Genomic DNA, 13,959 nt, shown 5'->3' with positions numbered 1-13,959 from the left:
GCCAGGTAAAAACCCATTATGCAGGTAGCACAGCTGTTGCTGATCAGCTCTGATTGGCTCTCTCTGCAGAGTCAGTGATAGTTGAGATTCAGCCCATGAAAAATGGAATTTGGAACGCAAGGGACATGTACAGATATAGTGTAAAGAAAGTCTAGGAAGTTGGTGTTTTTTACAAAGAAACGAAAGTCAATGATGTTTGTCTGAACACTGTTAGACTTTTTTTTGTAAATTTGCGTTAACTTACTGGCAACGTGCTGTAACTTCCTGATTACAGTATCATAACTGTACATGTTTTTTTTACAGTATAATACCCCTACTGTAACTTAGTTTTACAGTAGTAAAAAATAACTCCAAAATAAATAACTCCACAGTGGCAAAGCCCCGGGGATTGATCAATTCGTTTAGAAATATTGTAAGGAGAGGCTGTCTTGGTTGACATACCTCTTTAACCATTGCGTGGATGGTCTGTGGCAGGGCCTACGGAGTGGTAGACCAGGGTGGTTGCTCCTCTCTTCAAGAAGAATGGCATCTGCCCATACAGGGTATCACTATGCTCAGGCTCCTGTGTAAACTCTACTCCAAGGTGCTGGAAAGTCAAGTTCAGCTTAAACTCAGCGAGGAGTGTACAAATGTATGTACATAATCAGGAGTTTGCAGTTTGCAGTGGTGGGGATTTTGAACCCACGCCTCCAGGAGACTGGAGCTTAATCCAGCCGACTTAGACCGCTCGCCACACTACTGCAATATCACTTCCCAAATCGTGACAAACACAAGGAATGTAACTAACGGTATGCTTGTCAATGTTATTGGAACAAAACGTTTGCAAGGGGAAAAGCCAATACTTACATACTAAAAAATTGTATCACTCTTTGTCATTTTTCTCTGGCATGTTGATTTTAGAATATTGTAACCAATGAGTAGGGTTAGGTCTGTGTGAATATGGCTGAGCATTTACTGGGCTGAATTTGTGAACATCTTCTTTGCATATTCACTGTATAAGATCCATTACTCCTCCAACTGCCAACTATTGTTCCAGAGAAAATAGGATTTACAGTTTTAGATTGCAAGGTAACTGTCCAAGACCAAAGACTTCAATGAAATACCTCAGGGGATCAAAACAGTTTGTCAAAGTGGGAAAGGTCAGGTTTTTGATTAGAAATTCGAGCACAGTTGTCATGTACCATTCAAAACAAAAAGCACGATCATGAAACAACATATAACTTAGATTACCTAAACTACAGCTCTGATTCAATACAGGCCAATGTCAGAGATCGTACAGATCTTTCTGCAGACCTTCACCGGCTAAATACTATCCCCATACCGGGAGCTGAACCAGGGCACCTGGGTGAAAACCAGGAATCCTAACCACTAGACCATATGGGACTGACCACATACTAATAACAGGGACTTCGGGAATCAATCATAGTCTGGCTGGAAACAGGCCTTCTCTTGACATGAATGAAGAAGCTTCTTAAGTAAGTTTCATCTTGAAGCTTTTGAGTGTTGTTTAGGTTTTATCTGCTTTAACTATTACCGGACAGCGGGGGCACGGAGCAGAGCAGAGCGGCCATTAGGGAGGAATCCTCCTCCGTGTTCGGCCCATTTTGAAATGGCGGTAAAAAACTTAACGTTGGAACTTTATGACGAATATAAATGTTGACAGGTTGATTTCTGTTAATAACAAACACAAACTAAATCAATAGAAAAAGAAAATATATATATGAAAAGCCGTCTTGGTTCATCTTTCCACCTGTTCCTACAATCCCCATTCTGGTCTGGTTGGAAACTAAAGGATCTAAACTAAAGGATGTTCCTCTTTAACTAACAGGTCTATCTCTGTAGGGATCCATCCCATAATGTTGTCCCACACTTAGAATAATGATCTGAGTCTGTCAGCAGCAACAACACAACCTTTAGTGGACGCTGACTTTACCTTAAATAGGAGTTTAAACAGAGACACAACAGGAAGAATAAATCCATCTAATCAAGTCCCAATAATCAGCATGTGGCCTTGTTTTATTTCAGGTAGTCAGCATGGAGCTGTTCCACATTCCCAGACATTTAAAACAAGTCAATCATTGGCGTTATTCTACGAGTCAGATGAATAAATCAGCTGTTTGCTATTTGAGCTGCTCTGTTTCCTGCTGCTCCGTCATTCTTTAGTAGTCTTCTGGAAACAGGTTGCCGTCCTTTTGTTTCTTTTGGATGACATCATCAGTGTCTTTGCTTTAGTCTGAGAAACTCCAACAGATTTAAAACCACATGCAGTCACAGAAAATACCAACAGGGAATAGAAATGTCAGACAAAGAATATGAAATGAAAAGTACCAAAAGTAGGAAAATATAATGTAATCTACCAAACAACAATAACTGGAGAGCATCCAATTAAACATGGCAGACTTCTAGTATGTCGGTAATGAAGAGAGGAATGTTTGGACTTATTACAGATTCATTTATTTTTTTTAACCTTTATTTACCAGGAACAAATCCATTGAGCTACACATAACTCTTCTTCCAGGGAGTCCTGCCAAGACAGACGGCAAAAAGTTTCATAATAATAAAAGACAGGACAATGGTTCCATACCACACCACAAAATCTCTATAGATACTACACACAAACAAGACAATACACTTAAACTTAAGCTAATGCAGACATACAACTTAAAGGGCACCTTGTTAAAAGAAATTACACTGTTCAGGCAGAGTTGACTTTAAAGGTTTTAAACTGAATTTGACCTAAAGTCCAAATCGCTGTGTAGTCTCACAATGCTAAAACGTTTTGTGTTCCAACGGTGGAAGTTTTTGATATTTAAAGGGTTCAAAATTGTTTTCAAAGGTTTAAAAACTAAAAGCCTTGAGCAGCCATGCCACATCAAGGCTCAAATGAGAAAGCAGCCCGGAGAACATTGCTGTTTTCTGTTCATCCTGAAGTCCTTAAACATGTCACTTCTAAATTATAGAAGAGATCACGTGACCGGTGTTGCAGGGGTTGCTCAGAGCGAGCCGCTCCGCATCCTATGCATTTAACAATAAAAACCAGGTCATTCTTTCTTCTCGTTTTCATTTGTTACCACTGTGACTTAGTGAATGTCTGCAGGCAAAAAAAGGTTCTGGAAAAGCAACAAATGTTCTTCAATCAGCGGTCCGACGACGTAGTAAAGTAAGCATTGCTGCAACACATCAGGGACAGAGCTTGAGAGGCAGGGAGACAACAGGCAGATAAGAAAACCTGATTGACAAGAAGAAATTTGAGTTTAAGCTAACCAAAATGGAGGACAGGTGAGATACAACAATGTTCGCATTATTGGACTAAAAAAGACGACCCAGTGGGATTCCTGCAGAGAAACAGCTACTGGTTGGGATTCCCTCCTTACAGAACAGGACTACCATCAACATGGACAGAGCACACAGAATCACGGCAAGGGTACATGACACATACGCTGATTTGAAGGGTCTGAGATACCAGGGCCGCCAAGCAATCCTTCAGGGGGCAGCAAGAAGGCCCGATTCAAGGACTCCAATGCAACGCTGCATTTTAAGCCTGGCTACAGTGCTCTCACTGCCCAGCAGCGACAGGAAGTAAACAGTGTAAATACATGCTAAAGGTGTCTCAAACTTTCTTATTTCCGGCCACCCTTAAAGAGGCCCGCGAGGAAGAACGCTCACATTCACTACAGCCAAGATGTGGACATGTTCTGTCGGGAGCTGGATAAAGATGAAGAAGGGACATCCATGCGAGGCGCTTTAGCAGCTGTGGATTAGTGGAGTCAGGAACACTGTGCAAGGTTGACGCGAGGGCACTGTATGTAAGTTTGGGATCCAAGCTTTAAATGAACATTAATTAGGCTGACTGTTCACTTTATAATTATATTTATTACTCTCACTAGGATGGTGTACTTTTTCAGTTGTGGACTTTATAATAAAAAACTAACAATTTATGAGAATGTCGGTAACAAACAGAGAGGGCAGCAATACCTATTAGCAACTAGTCTGCCTAAATCAAAGCAGAAGAATTGTGTTCCTTTGGTAGTGTTTTAATGCAAACACGTTATATTTCCTAATCTTAAATGGTCATTACTGCTGGTCCGCCTTCAATGAGGAGAGAAGATCAGAATATAAGAAAACACCTATCAAGGCATGAGGAAGAAGAGGAAAACAGCTTGGCTCTGAAACATCTTCACAACGAGGCAGAGTGAATGAGCTGGTGATTTTTAAGGCTAATACTGCGAGAAAACCTTTTCCCACATTGATCACACCAGTACGGCTTCTCTCCAGTGTGAACACGCCGGTGCTTTCAAGGTTACCACTCACAGAAAACCTTTTCCCACATTGATCAGCTGTATGGCTTCTCTCCAGTGTGAATGTGTTGATGTCTTTTTCGTTTATATTTGCACTGTGAAAGCTGCCCCACATTGATCACAGCTGTACGGCTTCTCTCCAGTGTGAATGCGTTGATGTGTTTTTAGGTTACACTGTTGTGTGAAAGCTGCCCCACATTGATCACAGTTGTATGGCTTCTCTCCAGTGTGAATGCGTTGATGTATTTTTAGGGTACTCTGTTGTGTGAAAGCTGCCCCACATTGATCACAGTTGTACGACTTCTCTCCAGTGTGACTGCGTTGATGTGTTTTTAGGTAACACTGTTGTGTGAAAGCTGTCCCACATTGATCACAGCTGTGAGATTCTCTCCAGTGTGAACTCTCAGATGACTCTTTAAATATCCAGATGTTGAGAAGGATTTCTTACAGTGCTGACAGTGGTGACGTTTGGGTCCCTCTCCTCCCCGTTTCTATAGCAACAGACAAACAGAGAGAGTTAGTGAACAACCTTTAACCCTGGATTTTCTCTTACTTACAATTTTAACTCTTCATTCAATAATTTATGACAAAATGAAGGAAAATATTACTGACATGTTTTAATGAAAGCAAATGCACTCTCCATGTCCTGAAATCTTCTAACTCTCTTTCAGGCAAACTTCAATGAAACAACTGCACGCTGTAATGAAACAAGAAAGTGTGGCAGATGATGGTGGACCACTGAATGCGTAAGCAGTCTACAATATAATATGAGCACTTAAAAGTTAGCAGAAGATAATGTTACTCAGGAAATTATTATTAAGATAAAATAAAAAATCTTATCTACAATGCTAGAATATGAAGCATAGCCTACATACCTCCCTCTAACTCTGTCTGTCTCTGGATTCTGAAATCTAGAAAACTACAAAAATAAGGAAATTGATAAACTAAAATGTCCACTGTAGACATGACTGTAATAGTGTATTCATCAGTTAAAAAAACAGCAAAATATAATAGCGTAATGTAATAATATGTATAAAAACCATTGAAGTGTCCTCTCCCTCTCCCCAGGATGGCAGAAGTCTGTTCATTCTGTGAATGGGGGGTGACAAAACCCCTCCCTCATGACCCTTTTGACAAGCACCTAAACACTGTTGGAGCTAAATCCTGCTCCGGTCTCAGGGTTTAGTCAATTAGTAGTCAGAATCTCAGATGTTGATGTGTGAATCCTTTTTATTACGTAGAATATTCTAGAGACAAATACAGAGTCAAACTATCCCAGCTCTCCCCCAAATTGTCTGGCTCTTTGGCTCTTACACCCCTAGATTTATCCACAAAGGTGGGGTCTCCAGGTCACAGTGATGTGATGGTTTGTGTGCTTATTCGTTATCTTTTTGACCCTCAGTTCAGGACTGCAAAGCAAAAGATCAGTGAGCTGTTAAAGAGGGGACTGAAACCAGACTCAGGAAGCGTCCCTAACAATCAATTACTTCCGACACATTTAGGAGAGTGGATTAGAATGGAATGTACCAGACCACCTTATCTTAGAGAAAAGGAGTATTGCAAAACAACTTAAGGCATGACCAACATGTCTTCTTTTAACAAACATATACATTTTAAAATCACCAACAACACACATCCCTACTTGACTATTTCCTGCCATTAACCTCTCACATATTACCACACAATCATCATGGTACACTTTAACTTTAACATCCTGTATGGCACCAACCACTCTTCTCTCCCTCAAAACCTTTACCATAACCTCACAGGGAGGGGGGGGGGAGACTTCTAGCAAGCATAACCTTTTATGCATCAGTGGCCTCCCATTAAACCACTTCCTCAATGACTGCACACAGCTTCTTTTGCATTGTTGCCAAAAATAATTTAACTGCTGATATTCTATAATCATGTCTACAACCAAAGAAATATCTCAACACAATATGCATTTATGATCCTTAAATGAAGAAATCAGAGCCTGTGTTGCCTAGTCTAAGTGTAGGACTAACTACCTGTTTTTAAAACTGCAGAGGACGTATATATTATCCTTTATCACTGACTCATTTAGCACTGTATCAGCCTTTTCTAATGATCTCAGCAACTGTCATACTATACTCACCAGACTTCTAACAACAATATGACCAGCAGTTATTAGTCTTTATAGAGGCAACGTAACAGCACAGATGACTTAAGATATTTATTTAAATAATGATCACAATGTTAAAATAATATCAGTACTTAACTGAACAGCAGAAGGTTCCTGTTGTATGTATTAATGCAGGCTAATATACAACAATAAGAAGGTAAAAGCATGCTGAGTGAACAAAGACCGCAGGATTTATAAATCCTGGCTGTTACCTGGTCAGGAGCAGGCTAGCTGTTAGCCTGGTCAGAGCAGGCTAGCTGTTAGCCTGGCTGTTAGCCTGGTCAGGAGTAAGCTAGCTGTTAGCCTTGTTTATACATCCAGAAACCCTGGAAAAACCCCGGCCTAATCCACTATCTAGGTCTTTGTGAACGGCTTCTTAGTTTAGAAGGGTGTTGTTCCTGAACACTGACCTGAACATGGCTGGTACCAGAGACTGGGCCTGCTGCTGGTCCTCTGGGGACCTGGTTGGTCCACTGCTCGGGGTCCTGGTCCTCCTCCATTCCTCTATTGTACAAAAATCCAACAGATCTCCACTGTGGCAGCTGTACTCAACTCTGTTGAGTACAAATCAAAGCAGGCAGAGATATACAGATGCTTTCCTCACATCCACAGGGTCTGATACTGGGCTCGGTGTTGGTGTCCACCTAGTCCTGGTCTTCCTGGAGGGGGCGTGGGAGGGGGGGGGGGGGGGCAAACCAACTCAACCAGTTTCTACAATAGCTTTGATTGCCCTGCTTCTGCTGCAATGCATTATCTAGCAGCAAAAGTACCCCAAACACAAGCACTACTTGAGTTATGATTCAGTAAGTGCTACTTGTTGGGGTAGTTTTGCTGACCTCTGAAGTCCAGGATTTCCTCCATGTAGAAATGTTTAAAAAGGATATTCTCCCTAGTTACTGGTTGAACAATGCTGAAATGTTTTCTAAGTCATTCCATTACCCTAACTTTAGCATTGACTTGACTGTTGAATCAGTAAGTGCTACTTGTTGGGGCAGTTGAACATGACAATGCTACAGACTAACTGAAGATGGATGTCATTGTAATCACATTCAGATCACCTCAAATGGAGACACTGATGATTATTGTGTTTGGAATAGATATTCAGCACTAACTGGTACTTTCTATTACTGAATGAGCTCTGTCTGGAGGAAAAAAGAGTTGCACCAAAGAAAGTTATTGGACTCTAATTGACCACTCATAGACTGTTAATGGCATACATTGAGATGATGGTTGTCTATTCATGAAGCCATTCATTACTTACAATAGTCAAGACCACTGAAAGTTGATCAAAAAGAAGGTGTAGTTGAGTGGAAATGGCTGCATTCAGTAATTAGATGGCAAATCTGTTTAAGGAACCACTTCCACTGCTTCTATATCACAACACAGAAGATGCCAGAAGAAACATCGGGACTATGGAGAAGATCATGAGCAAAGAAGGTTGCTTACTGTAAGACTTTGACGTGGTCTAAATCAAGCATTGGCATTGGATTGATTTTAGTTAGTACTAATCTATGGGGTTTTTTTTCTGACAACTGATTCCCAGTATTTTTTCTAAAGACTTAACAGTAACAGCTATTTTACGTTGTATTACTAGTTGGACAATGCTAAAATGTGTTATAATTCATTCTAGATTGTGTCTCTGGATAAATGCTTGTTTTGGTAAGTCATTCTTATTACTCTAACTTTAGCATTGACTTGACTGTTGAATTCAGTAAGTGCTACTTGTTGGGGCAGTTGAACATGACAATGCTTCAGACTGTAAATGAAGATGGATGTCATTGTAATCACATTCAGATCATCTCAAATGGAGACACCATTGATTAATGGTCATAAGTGCTTCTCTTGGGGTTGTCTTGGTAGTGAGTTCATCACCTGTCATATATCTGAACAAATGCAGAGACAGGCTATTTCACAATACTTCCCAACACTCGTAACATGCATTCATCTGGCACCAGAACTACCCAAACACAAGCACTGACTTGAGTCATGTATGCAGTAAGTGCTACTGTTGGGGTAGTTTTGCTGACCTCTAAAGTCCAGGATTTCCTCCATAAAGAAATGTTTTAAAAGGGATATTTCTCCTTGTTTAGGTTGAACAATGCTGAAATGTTTTCTAAGTCATTCCTATTACTCTAACTTTAGCATTGACTTGACTGTTGAATTCAGTAAGTGCTACTTGGTGGGGCAGTTGAACATGACAATGCTACAGACTAACTGAAGATGGATGTCATTGTATCATATTCAGATCATCTCAAATGGAGACATGATGATTGTGTGTTCATAAGTGCTTCTCTTTGGGGTTGTCTTTAGTAGTGAGTTCATCATCAGACATATCACTGAACAAATGCAGAGACCGTCTATTTCACAATTCTTCCCAACACTAGTAAACTGAAATCATCTGACAGCAAAACTACCAAACACAAGCACTGACTTGAGTCATGTATGCAGTAAGTGCTACTTGTTGGGGTAGTTTTGCTGACCTCTGAAGTCCAGGATTTCCTCCATGAAGAAATGTTTAAAAGAATATTCTTCCTGGTTAATGGTTGAACAATGTTAAAATGTTATTACTATTACCCTAACTTTAGTATTGACTTGACTGTTGAATTCAGTAAGTGCTACTTGTTGGGGCAGTTGAAACATGACAATGTACAGACTGTAATGAAGATGGATGTCATTGTAATCACATTCAGATCATCTCAAATGGAGACACTGATGATAATGGGTTCATAAGTGCTTCTCTTTGGGGTTGTCTTGGTAGTGAGTTCATCACCAGACACTAACCCATGCAGAACAAGTACATTTCACCAGTTGTCCCACCGCTAGCTAAATAAATAAAGAATGGGGGTTTGGAATAGATATTCAGCACTAAGTGGTACTTTCTAATGCTGAATGAGCTCTATCTGGAGGAAAAAGGAGTTGCCCCAAAGAAAGTTATTGGACCAATAGACTGGTAATGGCATACATTGGGATGATGGTTGTCTATTCATGAAGCCATTCCTTCCTTACAATAGACAACACCACTGAAACTTGATCAAAAAGAAGGTGGAAGTTGAGTGGAAATGACTGCATTCAGTATTTAGATGGCAAATCTGTGTAAGGAACCACTTCCACTGCTTCTATATCACTACACAGAAGATGCCAGAAGAAACATCGGGACTATGGAGAAGATCATGAGCAACAAAGGTTGCTTACTGTAAGACTTTGACTTGGTCTAACTCGGTTTTGGCATTGGATTGATTTTAGTTAGTGCTAATCTATGGGGTGTTTTGATGACAACTGATTCCAGTATTTTCTAAAGACTTAACAGTAACAGCTATTTTACGTTGTATTGCTAGTTGGACAATGCTAAAATGTGTTATAATTCATTCTAGATGTGTCTCTGGATAAATGCATGTTTTGGTAAGTCATTCTTATTACTCTAACTTTAGCATTGACTTGACTGTTGAATTCAGTAAGTGCTACTTGTTGGGGCAGTTGAACATGACAATGCTTCAGACTGTAAATGAAGATGGATGTCATTGTAATCACATTCAGATCACCTCAAATGGAGACGCTGATGATTATTGTGTTCATAAGTGCTTCTCTTTGGGGGTGTCTTGTAGTGAGTTTATCATCAGACATATCTCTGAACAAATGCAGAGACAGGCTAATCACAATTCTTTCCAACACTAGTAAAATGCATTCATTCTGGCACCAGAACTACCCAATCAATAAGCACTGACTTGAGTTGTGTATGCAGTAAGTGCTACTTGTTGGGGTAGTTTTGCTGACCTCTGAAGTCCAGGATTTCCTCCATAAAGAAATGTTAAAGGGAATTTCCTTGGTTGACTGGTTTAAACAATGCTGACATTTTTTCTAAGTCATTCCTATACTCTAACTTTAGCATTGACTTGACTGTTGAATTCAGTAAGGCTACTTGTTGGGGCAGTTTGAAAATGACAATGCTACAGACTAACTGAAGATGGATGTCATTGTTATCACATTCAGATCATCTCAAATGGAGACACTGATGATTAATGGGTTCATAAGTGCTTCACTTTGGGGTTGTCTGGGTAGTGAGTTCATCATCAGACACTAACAAATGCAGAGCATGTACATTTCAGCTGTTGTCCACCTCTGGCTAAATAAATAAAAGAATGGGAGTTTTGGAATAGATACTTAGCACTAACTGGTACTTTCTATGCTGAATGAGCTCTATCTGGAGGAAAAAGGAGTTGCCCCAAAGAAAGTTATTGGACTCTAATTGACCACTCATAGACTGTTAATGGCATACATTGGGATGATGGTTGTCTATTCATGAAGCCATTCCTTACTTACAATAGACAAGACCACTGAAACTTGATCAAAAAGAAGGTGGAGTTGAGTGGAAATGGCTGGATTAAGTATTTAAGATGGCAAATCTGTGTAAGGAACCACTTCCACAACACAGAAGATGCAAGAAGAAACATTGGGACTTTGGAGAAGATCACGAGCAAAGAAGGTTGCTTACGTAAGACTTTGACGTTGGTCTAACTCAAGCATTGGCATTGGATTGATTTTAGTTAGTGCTAATCTATGGTTTTTTCTGACAACTGATTCCCAGTATTTTATCAAAAGACTTAACAGTACAGCTATTTTACGTTTTTTTTACTTTGTATTACTAGTTGGACAATGCTAAAAATCGTTTATAAGTCATTCTAGATTGTGTCTCTGGGTAAATGATTGTTTTGTAAGTCACTTATTACTCTAAACCTTAGCATTGACTTGACTGTTGAATTCAGTAAGTGCTACTTGTTGGGGGTAGTGAACATGACAATGCTACAGACTGTAATGAAGATGGATGTCATTGTAATCACATTCAGATCATCTCAAATGGAGACACTGATATTATTTGGTTCATAAATGCTCTCTTTGGGGTTGTCTTGGTAGTGAGTCACCATAAGACACTAACATTCAGAGCAAGTACATTTCAGCTGTTGTCCACCGCTAGCTAAATAAATAAAAGAATGTGAGTTTTGGAATAGATATTTTGCACTAACTGGTACTTCTAATGCTGAATGAGCTCTATCGGAGGAAAAAGGAGTGCCCCAAAGAAAGTTATTGGACTCTAATTGACCACTATAGCCTGTTAATGGCATACATTGGGATGATGGTTGTCTATTCATGAAGCCATTCATTACTTACAATAGACAAGACCACTGAAACTTGATCAAAAAGAAGGTGGGGTTGAGTGGAAAGCTGCATTCAGTATTTAAGATGCCACATCTGTGTAAGGAACCACTTTCACAGCACAGAAGATGCCAGAAGAAACATCGGGACTATGGAGAAGATCATGAGCCAAGAAGGTTGCTTACTGTAAGACTTGACGTTGGTCTAACTCAAGCATTGGCATTGGATTGATTTAGTTAGTGCTAATCTATGGGGTTGTTTTTCTGAGAACTGTTTCCAGTATTTATCTAAAGACTTAACAGTAACAGCTATTTACGTTGTATTACTAGTTGGACAATGCTTAAATCTGTTATAATTCATTCTAGATTGTGTCTCTGGGTAAATGATGTTTTGGTAAGTCATTCTTATTGCTCTAACTTTAGCATTGACTTGACTGTTGAATTCAGTAAGTGCTACTTGTTGGGGCAGTTGAACATGGCAATGCTACAGACTAACTGAAGATGGATGTCATTGTAATCACATTCAGATCATCTCAAATGGAGACACTGATGATTATTTGGTTCATAAATGCTTCTCTTTGGGGTTGTCTTGGTAGTGAGTTACCATAAGACACTATCAAATGCAGAGCAAGTACATTTCAGCTGTTGTCCACCGCTAGCTAAATAAATAAAAGAATGGGGGTTTTGGAATAGATATTTAGCACTAACTGGTACTTTCTAATGCTGAATGAGCTCTATCTGGAGGAAAAGGAGTTGCCCCAAGAAAGTTATTGGACTCTAATTGACCACTCATTAGACTGTTATGGCATACATTGGGATGATGGTTGTCTATTCATGAAGCCATTCATTACTTACAATAGACAAGACCACTGAAACTTGATCAAAAAGAAGGTGGGGTTGAGTGGAAATGGCTGCATTCAGTATTTAAGATGCCACATCTGTGTAAGGAACCACTTCCACAGCACAGAAGATGCCAGAAGAAACATCGGGACTATGGAGAAGATCATGAGCAAAGAAGGTTGCTTACTGTAAGACTTTGACGTTGGTCTAAATCAAGCATTGGCATTGGATTGATTTTAGTTAGTACTAATCTATGGGGTTGTTTTTCTGACAACTGATTCCCAGTATTTTTCTAAAGACTTAACAGTAACAGCTATTTTACGTTGTATTGCTAGTTGGACAATGCTAAAATGTATTATATTTCATTCTAGATTGTGTCTCTGGATAAATGCTTGTTTTGGTAAGTCATTCTTATTACTCTAACTTTAGCATTGACTTAACTGTTGAATTCAGTAAGTGCTACTTGTTGGGGCAGTTGAACATGACAATGCTACAGACTAACTGAAGATGGATGTCATTGTAATCACATTCAGATCACCTCAAATGGAGACGCTGATGATTATTGTGTTCACAAGTGCTTCTCTTTGGGGTCGTCTTGGTAGTGAGTTCATCATCAGACATATCTCTGAACAAATGCAGAGACAGTCTATTTCACAATTCTTCCCAACACTAGTAAAATGAAATCATCTGGCAGCAAAACTACCCAAACACAAGCACTGACTTGAGTTGTGTATGCAGTAAGTGCTACTTGTTGGGGTAGTTTTGCTGACCTCTGAAGTCCAGGATTTCCTCCATAAAGAAATATTTAAAAGGGATATTATCCTTGCTAAATCGTTGAACAATGCTGAAATGTTTTCTAAGTCATTCCTATTACCCTAACTTTAGCATTGAGTTTACTGTTGAATTCAGTAAGTGCTACTTGTTGGGGCAGTTGAACATGACAATGCTACAGACTGTAAATGAAGATGGATGTCATTGTAATCACATTCAGATCACCTCAAATGGAGACACTGATGATTAATGTGTTCATAAGTGCTACTCTTTGGGGTTGTCTTGGTTGTGAGTTCATAATCCGACATATCACTGGACAAATGCAGAGACGGTCTATTCGCAATTCTTCCAACACTAGTAAAATGAAATTATCTGACAGCAAAACTACCCAAAAACACAGCATGTTGAGTTGTTATGCAATAAGTGCTACTGTGGGGGTTGGGGTAGTTTGCTGACCTCTCTAAAGTCCAGGATTTCCTCCAAGAAGAAAGTTTTTGAAAGGATATTCTTCCTGGTTACTGTTGGACAATGCTAAAATGTTATTACTATTACCCTACTTTAGTATTGACTTGACTGTTGAATTCAGTAAGTGCTACTTGTTGGGGCAGTTGAACATGACAATGCTACACACTGTAAATGAAGATGGATGTCATTGTAATCAATTCAGATCACCTCAAATGGAGAACACTGATGATTATTGTGTTCATAAGTGCTTCTCTTTGGGGTTGTCTTGGTAGTGAGTTTATCATCAGACATATCT

General features: G+C 39.5%; 1 long non-coding RNA gene across 1 annotated transcript; it reads right to left on the bottom strand.

Annotated features, from left to right (window-relative positions):
- Positions 1–4,188: 4,188 nt before the first annotated feature.
- Positions 4,189–6,888, bottom strand: LOC116685616 (uncharacterized). Its single transcript, XR_004330994.1, has 3 exons — positions 6,852–6,888; positions 4,673–4,789; positions 4,189–4,337 (listed from the first exon to the last, which is right to left on the bottom strand). It is a non-coding gene; the product is annotated as an uncharacterized LOC116685616 (long non-coding RNA).
- Between the last annotated feature and the right edge of the window lie 7,071 nt (positions 6,889–13,959).

Source organism: Etheostoma spectabile, unplaced genomic scaffold, assembly GCF_008692095.1.
Source record: "Etheostoma spectabile isolate EspeVRDwgs_2016 unplaced genomic scaffold, UIUC_Espe_1.0 scaffold00570088, whole genome shotgun sequence".
Lineage (NCBI taxonomy): Eukaryota > Metazoa > Chordata > Actinopteri > Perciformes > Percidae > Etheostoma > Etheostoma spectabile.
The sequence above is the reverse complement of the archived record's forward strand: the minus strand, read 5'-3'. Positions and strand labels throughout refer to the sequence as shown.